Source organism: Arachis ipaensis, chromosome B06, assembly GCF_000816755.2.
Source record: "Arachis ipaensis cultivar K30076 chromosome B06, Araip1.1, whole genome shotgun sequence".
In the NCBI taxonomy this organism is placed as follows: domain Eukaryota; kingdom Viridiplantae; phylum Streptophyta; class Magnoliopsida; order Fabales; family Fabaceae; genus Arachis; species Arachis ipaensis.
This window is the reverse complement of record NC_029790.2, coordinates 9,508,688-9,520,189: the sequence shown is the minus strand read 5'-3', so window position 1 is coordinate 9,520,189 and position 11,502 is coordinate 9,508,688. Positions and strand designations below refer to the sequence as shown.

General features: G+C 35.8%; 1 long non-coding RNA gene across 1 annotated transcript; it reads left to right on the top strand.

The window, feature by feature from the left end:
• LOC107646058 lies at positions 8,161–10,193 on the top strand. The gene is made up of 4 exons (XR_001621615.2): positions 8,161–8,515; positions 8,939–9,060; positions 9,232–9,287; positions 9,769–10,193. It is a non-coding gene; the product is annotated as an uncharacterized LOC107646058 (long non-coding RNA).

Here is an 11,502-nt window from a genome sequence, read left to right as displayed (position 1 = left end):
AGAATGTTCACCACCAGATTGGATAATGTAACTGACTCGGGTACTTCTATTTCCTCTTCCTTATCTTCATTTATTTTTTAGCAGAATTCTCTTATTCATGATATACGTAATTCAAATTTTACTCTTGATAATACTACTGATTTATCCCATACTATTATCACTTTTGGTACTTTTTCTGCCTCAGCATCCATTGCTAATAATTTCACCACTAATACAGCTTCAACTTTCACTACACATATCTCACAAGACCATGTTTCTGATAATTCCATTCCAATTTTTGGAATTGAACTTTGTCTTTCTCTGTTGGTGTTGCAAGTGTGAGGAGTGTTAAAATTAGTCCCACATCAAAGAAAGCAAGGAAGAGTGAGGAGTTTATAAGATGAGAGACCCATTAACTTACTACCTTAAGGTTTTGAGTTGGATGTGGTGTCTTCTCATCTTATGTTATCTCACTTGACCCCTCTCCGAAATTTTTCCGGTGGTCGAGAGCTCTCCACGGTTGGCCCAACAATTGGCATCAGAGCTCAGTTTTGGGTATTTGGTTATAACTTGCTTGAAAGATTGAGGCAAATAATTCTACTAGAATGATAAGTTTGAATGGCACTAATTACCATCTATGGAAGGGAAAAATGAAAGATTTGTTGTTTGTCAAAAATCTACATTTACCCGTATTTTCTATACAAAAACCAGAATCTAAAACAGATGAAGAATGGGAGTTTAAACACCAACAAGTTTGTGGTTTTATTAGGCAATGGGTGGATGATAATGTTTATAATCACATTGCTAATGAGACTCATGCTAGGGCTTTGTGGAATCAAATTGAATCCTTGTATGCTTCCAAGTCTGGTAATAATAAATTGTACTTGTTGAATATGTTGTTGAATTTGAGATACAAGGAGGGGTCACAAGTATTAGATCACTTGAATGAATTTCAAGGAGTTTTGGATCAGTTGTCAAGCATGGGAATCAAGTTTGAAGATGAGGTTCAAGGATTGTGGTTGCTAAATACTCTACCAGATTCTTAGGAGACATTTCGCATCTCTCTTACTAATTCTGCTCCGAATGGTAAAGTGAGCATGAAACTTGTTAAAGGTGGTATTTTAAATGAAGAGATGAGAAGGAAGACGCATAATTGTTCGTCACACTCTGAAATGTTAGTCACTGAAACCAGGGGGAGAAATCAGAATAGAGTTCAAAAGGATAGAGGTAAAAGTAGGAGCAAATCCAAGGGAAGATATAAGAATGTTGAGTGTCACTACTGTCACAAATTGGGTCACGTTAAAAAATATTGCTATCTTTGGAAAAAGAAAAACAAAGGTAAACAAGAAAAGAAGGATGATATTGGTAATGATCGTGTATCTTCTATTTCAGATGATCTTCTTACTCTTGATATTGCTGATTATGAGTACAAGGTCAATCTTGTTTCTGATGATGAGTTCAGCTGGGTAATTAATAGTGGCGCCTCAATACATGTTACACCGAAAAAGGAGTTCTTCACTTCTTATACTCTAGGTAATTTTGGAGTACTTAAGATGGGTAATGATGGTTTGGCCAAAGTTATTGGTGTAGGAGATGTTTGTCTTGAGACCAATATGGGAATGAAGCTACTACTTAAAGATGTTAGACACGCTCCAGATGTTCGCTTGAATTTGGTTTCAGTTAAAAGGCTTGATAATGAAGGATTTGTAAACACTTTCGGCTTTGGACAATGGAAGCTTACTAAAGGCAACTTAGTGGTGGCTCGAGAAAAAGGTACTTCAAGTTTGTATGTGATGCATGCCATGATTGCAAAAGGTAGTGTGAATGCGATTGAAAGTAAAGAAGTTTGTAGCTTGTGGCACAGACGACTTGGTCATATCAGTGAAAAAGGACTTAGCTGTTTGGCTCGAAAGGATGCTCTTTCAGGTTTGAAAAATGCAGAGTTGGAGAAATGTTCTCATTGCATGGCTGGCAAACAAAGAAGATTATCCTTCAAGAAGCATCAACCTTCAAGAAAATCAGATTTCTTGGAATTGGTGCACTCCGATATTTGTGGTCCTTTGAAGGTACGGTCTTTTAGTAGAGCTATTTACTTTATTACTTTTATTGATGATCATTCAAGAAAGCTTTGGACTTATGCTTTAAAAACAAAGAACCAAGCTCTGGAAAAGTTTAAACAATTTCAAGCTTTGGTTGAGAGGCAAACAGGTAAAAAGCTTAAATGTATTCGCACTGATAATGGTGGTGAGTATTGTGGACCATTTGATGTGTATTGCAAGCAGCAAGGCATTAGGCATGAAAAGACACCTCCTAAAATACCTCAGTTGAATGGTTTGGTAGAAAGGATGAATAGAACGTTGATTGAAAGAGTTAGGTGTATGCTTACTGAAGCTAAGCTACCTAAAGTCTTTTGGGGTGAAGCGCTACTTACAGCGGCTCATGTGATTAATGTGAGTCCTACAATTGCTTTGAACAATGATGTTCCGAATCATGTTTGGTTGGGAAAAGATGTCTTGTATGGTCACTTGAGAGTCTTTGGATGCAAAGCATTTGTTCATGTTCCAAAGAATGAGAGGTCCAAGTTGGATGTGAAGACAAGGCAGTGCATTTTTATTGTATATGGTCAAGATGAGTTTGGTTACAGGCTTTATGATCCAGTTGAGAAGAAGCTTGTAAGAAGCCGTGATGTAGAGTTTGTTGAAGACCAGACCATTGAAGATATTGATAAGGTAGAGAAGAGTCAATCACAAGAGAGCAGTGACTTGACTGATGTAGATCCAGTTCAGCCGCCTCCTTCGTCAGAACAAACAGAGAATCAAGATCACGAGCATATGCAGCAAAATGAGCCTTTGGTTCCTGATGACCAGGAGATTGGAGATCCAATTGATGCTCCAGTTGATGATGATGCTGATAATCAACCTGAGCTACCTGAAGATCCACCAGGTTTCCATCCTAGGAGGTCTACTAGAGAACGGCGACCTTCAACGAGGTATCCTTCTAATGAGTATGTAACATTTACTGATGGATATGTGACCTTGACTGATAGAGGAGAACCTGAATGTTATGCGGAAGCTATGGAAGGTGACGACAATAAGAAATGGTTTGATGCAATACAAGATGAAATGAAATCCTTGTATGATAATCAAACATTTGAGCTTGTGAAGTTGCCAAAAGGGAATAAAGCTTTACAGAACAGGTGAATTTATAGGTTGAAGCATGAAGAAAATTCTCAGTGTCCAAGGTACAAGGCTAGATTGGTGGTCAAGGGCTACAGGCAGAAAAAGGGAGTTGACTATAATGAAATTTTTTCACCGGTTGTGAGAAGATCTTCTATTAGGACTGTTTTGAGTTTGGCTGCAAGTCTTGATTTAGAGATAGAGCAGATGGATGTGAAAACTGCTTTCCTTCATGGTGATCTTAAGGATGAAATTTACATGGAACAACCTGAAGGTTTCATGGTAAAAGGCAAAGAGGATCATGTTTGCAAACTGAAGAAGAGCTTGTATGGTTTGAAGCAAGCTCTAAGACAATGGTACAAGAAGTTTGAGTCTGTTATGGCAGAACAAGGCTACAAGAAGACTACTTCTGATCATTGTGTATTTGTTAAACAGTTTGCTAGTAATGATTTTATTATCCTTTTGATATATGTTGATGACATGCTTATTGTTGGTCAGAATGCTTCTAGGATTGATATGTTGAAGAAGCAACTTGCAATGTCATTTGCAATGAAGGACCTTGGGCCAGCAAAGGAGATTCTTGGTATAAGAATCGAGCGTGATAGAAAGGAGAAGAAACATTGGTTGTCACAGGAGAAATACATAGAGACAATGTTGCACAGGTTCCAAATGGAGAAAGCAAGGCCGTTAGTACTCCTCTTGCTACACACTTCAAATTGAGTTGGAAGTAAAGTTCATCAAGTGAAGAAGAGAAGAAAGACATGGAAAAAGTTCCATATGCATCAGCCGTGGGTAGTTTAATGTATGCTATGATGTGCACAAGACCGGATATAGCTCATGTTGTTGGTTGTGTTAGCCGTTTTGTTTCAAACCCAGGAAGAGAGCATTGGAATGCTGTAAAATGGATAATGAGATATCTTCGTGGTACTTCTAACATGAAGTTGTGTTATGGAAGTGTTAAGCCTATTCTAGTTGGTTACACTGACTCAGACATGGCAGGAGATATTGACTCTAGAAGGTCCATTTCAGGCTTCTTGATCAACTTTGCGGGTGGAGCTGTGTCTTGGCAATCAAGATTACAAAAATGTGTTGCTTTGTCTACTACTGAGGCCGAGTTTATTGTCATTACCGAAGCGTGCAAAGAGATGCTTTGGATGAAGAAATTCTTGAAGGAACTCGGGTCTACTCAAGAGAGGTATGTGTTGTTTCGTGATAGTCAAAGTGCTATACATCTTGGTAAAAATTCTACTTTTCATTCTCGATCCAAACATATTGATGTGAGGTATCATTGGATACGTGATGTTTTGGATGCTGAGTTGTTAGAACTTGAAAAGGTTCATACTGATGAGAATGGTTCTGATATGATGACCAAGGCATTACTAAGATGGAAGTTTGAAGTTTGTTGCTTAATCGCCGGATTGGCGGTTACCTCCACATAGTCGTGAGGAGAAAATTTGTTGGGTTTTTTGGGCTCCCTTCCTATGTGGAGAAAAAGCCCAAATGCTAGTATCCAAGCCCATGAATAGTTGAAGTGGCTGAGGTGAGTTAGGGTTGGATGAGAGAGAGGTCATTTTGCAAGAGAACACCAAACACTAGAGAGAAGAGAAGAGAGAAAGTTATTTTCGCACATACACAAAGCTGTCTCTGTAAATTGGTCACTGCAGATTCGTTAACCATTGGATCGAGCTCAAATTTGGACAGTGCATTCTAAACATCTGGTTCTTTGATTTCACCGTTCCGATCTTCAATTTGACATCTGTAGCTAGAGATATTGGCCACGCACAGTAGCTCTGTTTTTGTAGTATTTTCATCTTCTTGTTCTTGTTTTGAAAGCTTTGAAGCTTGGATTGTTTGGCTTGTTGTATCCATGATTTGTGCAGTAATTTGTGACTCTCTTGTACCCTATTTTTCATCATAGTGAAGCTATATCCTGATCTTGGTGACTTGTGGTTTTTACTTCTCTCATTGATGAGGTTTTCCACGTTAAAAATCTTGGTGTATTAGCTTGTTTTTAATTTCTGGTTTATGTGATTTTTTCGCTGCTATTGGGTATTATTGTGCTGGTGTTAATACTTGTTGTGAGTGGATATTGTTGCTCCTCTGATTCTTGCAAGTAGGGAATTGTATATTTTATTCCTATCAATTGGTATCAGAGCCGATGGTTTAATCAGTCTGGTTTTAAGGGGTATTCAAGGTGAAGCATCGAAAGTCTTTCCGGCAAAGGTGGTTCGGGCAGCGTGTCCCGCAGTGTTTTGCGGCGGTGTGATGGACGAATACCCGTGGTGGAGGAGCTAGAAAAAGGGGGAGTTGATGCTTGATGTGGAGGCTCACACTTGAGGGGGAGATTGTTAGTGTTGCAAGTATGAGGAGTGTTGAAGTTAGTCCCACATCAAAGAAAGCAAGGAAGAGTGAGGAGTTTATAAGATGAGAGACCCATTAACTTACTACCTTAAGGTTTTTAGTTGGATGTGGTGTCTTCTCATCTTATGTTATCTCACTTGATTCCTCCCCGAAATCTCCCCGGTGGTCGAGAGCTCTCCACGGTTGGCCCAACATTCTCCTCCTACCTTCCATACTAATACTCACAAAATGATTACTAGATCAAAATCAAATTTTGACCATCCATATGCCTGTAGTGATACAATTTATCCATCTTTAGATCTTATTAATAATTTACCCAAAACTATCCAGCAAGTTCTTCAATGTCCCTCACGAAAAGCAGGCTATGGATAATGAATATAAAGTTCTGCCAAACTTGGGATCTTGCTGTTCCACCATCTAATGCCACTGTTGTTGGCTCTAAATGGTTGTTTTCCATAAAAAAGGATCCACAAGATAATATACTTTGATACAAAGCTCCTTTAGTTGCTCAAGGATATCACCAAGTCGAAGGTGTTGATTATGGACATGTCTTTAGTCCTGTAATCAAGCCAAGTACTGTGAGGATTGTTATAAGCATTGCGCTATCGTTTGGTTGGCCAATGCGCCAATTTGACTTTGACAATGTCTTTCTTAATGGTAACCTTGAAGAACAAATTTATATGACACATACAACCACCTGGTTATTCTAATGTTGATTCTGTTCAGGTTTGCCAACTTAAGAAGGCTATTTATAGCCTCAAACAAGCTCCACGAGCTTAGTTTAACACTTTAAATAGCACTTTACATCAACTTAGCTTTACTCATACGAAATCATATCATTCCTTATTTGTTAGACATCATTCAGGATCTATTATTTTACTCTTGGTTTATGTCAATGATATTGTAGTTACTGGTAGTAGTAGTGTTGAAATTGTTTCCCTTATTTCTCAGTTAAATTCAATTTTTTCTCTCAAAGATCTTGGTGCTTTTTATTATTTTCTTGGATTTGAAGTTCACACCCTTTCTAATCATTCTATGCTTTTGAATCAACATAAATATGCCTCTGAACTCTTAAAACGTGCAAACATGACTGATTGTAATCCTTTGCCCACATCAATTATTGCTGGTTTAAAATCAAGTTCCAATGATTTTAAAGTTTTTGACAAACCAAAATTTTACAGATCCATTATTGGGGTCCTTCAATATTTAACAATTACTTGGTCTGATTTAGAAATATCTATTAATAAGGTCTCCCAATTTATGTATCATCATAAGCTACTGTATTGAAAAGCTGTAAAAAGGATATTATGATATCTTAAAGGATCCTTAGCTCATGAAATGTGTTTAATAAAAGTACTAATTTTTGAATCATGGCTTTTTCTGATACAGATTGAGCAGGGGACATTGATGATCGAAAGTTTGTTACAGGCTATTGTATATACCTTGAAGATATTCTTGTATCATGGAAGAGTAATAAATAAACCAAAGTCAGTAGAAGTAGTACTCAAGCTGAGTATCGTTCAATGGCTGCTGCTCAAAGTGAGATTGTTTCTATCAAATAGCTGCTAGGTGAACTCAGAATCCATCAATCAATTTCTTCAACTATATTCTGCAACAACTAAAGTACACGTCTCCTAGCTGCTAATCCGGTTTTGCATAGAAGATATAAACATCTTGAGATAGATCTTCATTGTATTCGAGATATGGTAAACAACAAAGAACTTCATTTAATTCATATTCCTTCTTTGGATCAAGTTGTTGATGTTCTCACAAAAACCCTTTCTCTACCATTATCAACAAATTCAGGAACAAACTTAGAGTGATGTCTCCACTCCATCTAAGTTTGAAGGGGGTGTTAAAGAATAAGAAGTTAGTTTGTTAATAAGCTGCTAAAAGTTAATTATTAATGCTTCTGCTCTTGTATTATTTACTATTAATCTACTATTATATGTATTCTAGTCTTATATCCCCCCAAGGATAGATTACACTTTGAGAATTCATTAAAATTTATTCAGTTTACTCTTCTTTCAATTTTGTTTTGTTCTGCTTCTGCTTCTGCTGCTTGGCATAATGCTAAATTTCATCAGCTTGTCATCTTCACTTCTATTACAAGCTTAGTATAGAGATCCTCTTTCTACTACGAATGAAAATGAAGGACACTCTAGGTCGAGGAATCGCTGGTTAAAGTAAGTTGAACGTCAGGGTCGATACCATGTGATTAAATACAAACATCATGCAAGAACGTGGGATTTGAAGGGTAAGGCAAGATAGAACATGGGAGTACCATATGAAGATTCTTTAAGGTTAAGATAAGATCATGGCCTGAGAAAAATGAGGAATCAAGGTAGTGGTCAAAATTCTTCAGAAACAGGTCCACCTTTGAGATCTATAAATAAAAGAAAGATTTAATTACTCTGTTGGTCCCTATAGTTTCGCAAAATTTTCAATTAAGTCCCTATACTTTTTTTTCTTTTAATTGGGTCCCTATACTATTTTTTTTTCAATTAAGTCCCTACCGTGACCAAACAGTTAAATTTAACAGAATATTCCGTTCCTAAATTAAAGATTCTCTAACTTTTTCTTAAATCTCTAATTCTCTTTCACACTTATTTTCTGAAATACCAAAATAACCCTCCCACACTTAGAATAAAAAAACCTAGCTAGCCCTCAGTTGCTCTGTGGAGATCGCATTCGCTATCATCTCCTGCGTCGGTCCATCATCTTCATCCATCTGTGGCGTCGTCTGCAGCGGACGCTTGGTGGTCGGCCGTCCGTCGCCTCCTTATCTCTACGTTGGTTTGTTCTGCGTTATTCTGTTCGGAGGTCTTCTGTGCTATTTTCCCATCTAATCCGTCACCGTCCCTCCCGGTGCTTTGCCTTGCCTAACGTCGCTGCACCGCACCGCACCGAGCCTCGCCGCGCCTGACCTCTCGTCTGGCCTCTCGTCTCCGTGCTGCGCCTCTCCTCGATCTCCCTGTACTCGATCTGTCACAAAACAGGTAACATATAACATTTATTTTTTTTCCAGCTTTTAAAACTTGATGTAACATGTTCATGCTAATTTTAATTTTCAAAAAATATGGCATTGGTTGAGTACCTAATTTTTGAATTGATTTCTGAATTGTTTTGATATAGTAATTTAGGATTTACAAAATGAATATTTATGTACAGAAATTTTGTTAATTAGTGAATTGACATATAAATTAATTTTTTGCTGATGATAAATTTTGTTTATTGTTGATTGTTGATTGTTGTTTGTTGTTGCTGGGATGATGCTGCTTTATTAGAAATAAGGAAAGAGGTGAGATTGGAGATAAGGTGTTTGATTAAATGCCTTTGAGAGAGTTGAATTGATTATGAGTTCTGACTATGTATTTTATCTATAATTAATTGATTATGAGTTTAATTGATCATTGTCATAGAGGCATACAGGACTCTCAGAGATCATGGTTCCTATCCTGCTGCTCAGGTCGTGAGAGATTTTCAAGGCAAATTTGCGTTTATTCCATTTGATAGTGGTTCTAAAACCGTGTTTATTGTTGCAGTGAGTAATCCTTGGTCTATTTATTTTGCTCTCATATTTATTTGCCAGTAATTTGCTTTTATATGACTATACCCTGGGATACAATGCATCTTCCTGCTCTTTCTCAAGATGCTGATGGGTGTGTTCCCTTCTTTTGGGGAGCTGATGCTAATGGAAATCTTGTTCTTGCAGATGAGAAAGAGGTTGTAACTAAGAGCTATGGGACATCTTATGCACCATTTTTAAAGGTAATATTAAAATGATTTTATGTGAAAAATTGGTGACTGTTTTGTGCCTGCTGTGCTGAGTATTTTTTGTGAGAATTCACGTTTTAAAGATATGCTCGCGAAAAGTGAATTAAGGGGAAGAAGAGAAATTATTTATCCTCCTAATGGTTCCTTTTAAGCATCTTAACTAAATGATAGAAAAACCTATTGGCTTTTAAAATTTTCAGAACATTGAAATTATATACTTCTTATTTCATTTAGCATTTAGAAGGATGTTTAGGAATTCTAGAATGCTATATCAATATCCTTACTCGGGGAAGAAAGGAATTAAGAGTTGGTAACCCAAGAATGGAAAATGTAGGTACATAGATATTTTCTTTTTCCTCACCCACCTTTGTTTTTTATGGTTTACTTTGCAATATCTTTCCCATTTTAAGGTTCTCTTATTATTCCAAATTATACATCATGCGGCAAAAAATAACTTGTATTGCTGCTTGTTTAGGATTTTTCTTTACAACATCCGGAGGTTTGAGCAATTTTGAGCATCCACTTAATGAGCTGAAGTCTATCCCAAGAGTTGACAGTTCTGGTCAGGTGTGTGCTGCAACTTTTAAAATGGATGAGGCTAAGAAGGAATCAACTGGCATGTCAAGGGTTGGAAGTGCTGCGAACTGGTCGAATAATATCTAAATATGAATTCTGTTTGAACTAAGGCTTTTATTATATGCTAGACTCGGTTGAATTTTCATGTTCTAGTACTAAAAAATATGTTGATGTCAAAGCTAGATCATATAATTGCCAAGCCTATACCATACTTGGTTAGAGATGGCCTTGGAGCTGCATTCCCTTTCTTTTATATTGAGCCAAATGTAATATTATATTATCATAATGAATAATTAAAGGATGGAACTGAATTTTATATATATTTATTATTATTATTTCTATTTTATTTTATCCATTCTTTTTTTTTTATGTTCTTAAGATAAGGTATTTTAAAAATAAAAAAAGATATTTTTGATACAATTTATATATAAATAAGCAAAAAAATGATAGTGACAAAATAAAAGAAATTATAGGAATATCTTTCATGTTGTAGAATCAATGAATGAGGATTATTATAAAAATATCTTTCATTGAATATTTATGGTTTTACCGGATTTTCAATTAGGTCCTTATATTTTTTTTCTTTTCAATTTGGTCCCTAAGGGTATACAAGTAATTTCACAATTTACTAACATTTTTTTAACGTTTAACATTAAGAGGGACTAAATTGAAAAAAAATGTATAGGGACCCAATTAAAAGGAAAAAAAGTATAGGGACCTAATTGAAAATTTCGCGAAACTATAGGGACTAACAGAGTAATTAAACCTAAAAGAAATTCAAAAGAGAAAAGGAGACTTCAATAAACAACAATAGATCATCACACAAACTCATAAAAAATCTCAGTCTCAGTGACACAACAGTAGAGCATAGAATGTAAGTGCATGTGAGCATTAGAAGTCAACTTCTAATTTATTTTCTTTTGTTTTATGTTTAATCCATTTTCTTTAAGTTCTTTATGTTTTGTGTTGTTATTCTGTTTCCTTGAAACTTAGTTTTGCACTTTTCATTTATTCAAAACTTTTCTTTACTTATTTATTTATTCATCTTCCTTTATTCATCGTAAATTGCCACTAGTGTTTCGACGCAATTTCTTTTGACATTATTACTAAGTAATTCTCGGGTCGGGCTCCCTCTTTTTTAGTAAAGTCGTTTTTGCTTCTCGAATTGAGATCTTGATACAAGCTCAATTCGACATTCCGTCCAAAAGTACCAAATAATTGAGTGAAACAACTAATTAATAAAGTTCCAAACATGATGAAGTACTTCAGAAGCATAAATAAGTATAAAGATAATTCTAAATTATTCACAATAGTACATAACATATAAAAATTAAATACATTTTACACATAATTAACACACATAATTAACATATATATACATGACAAGACAGGTAATGGAGCGGAGAGACCATTACCCACACCTTTCCTATATCCAAACAAAAATAAGCAGATTTTATCCAAACTCGCTATATATTCAATCAACCGTTGAAAAAACCTGTCCTATTTTGATAGGACAGGTCAGTTCAAATTGATCTGAATTGCCATTTTTTTTTATTGACTAATTTATTATTATTATTATTATTATTATTATTATTATTATTATTATTATTATTATTATTATTATGTTGTAAAC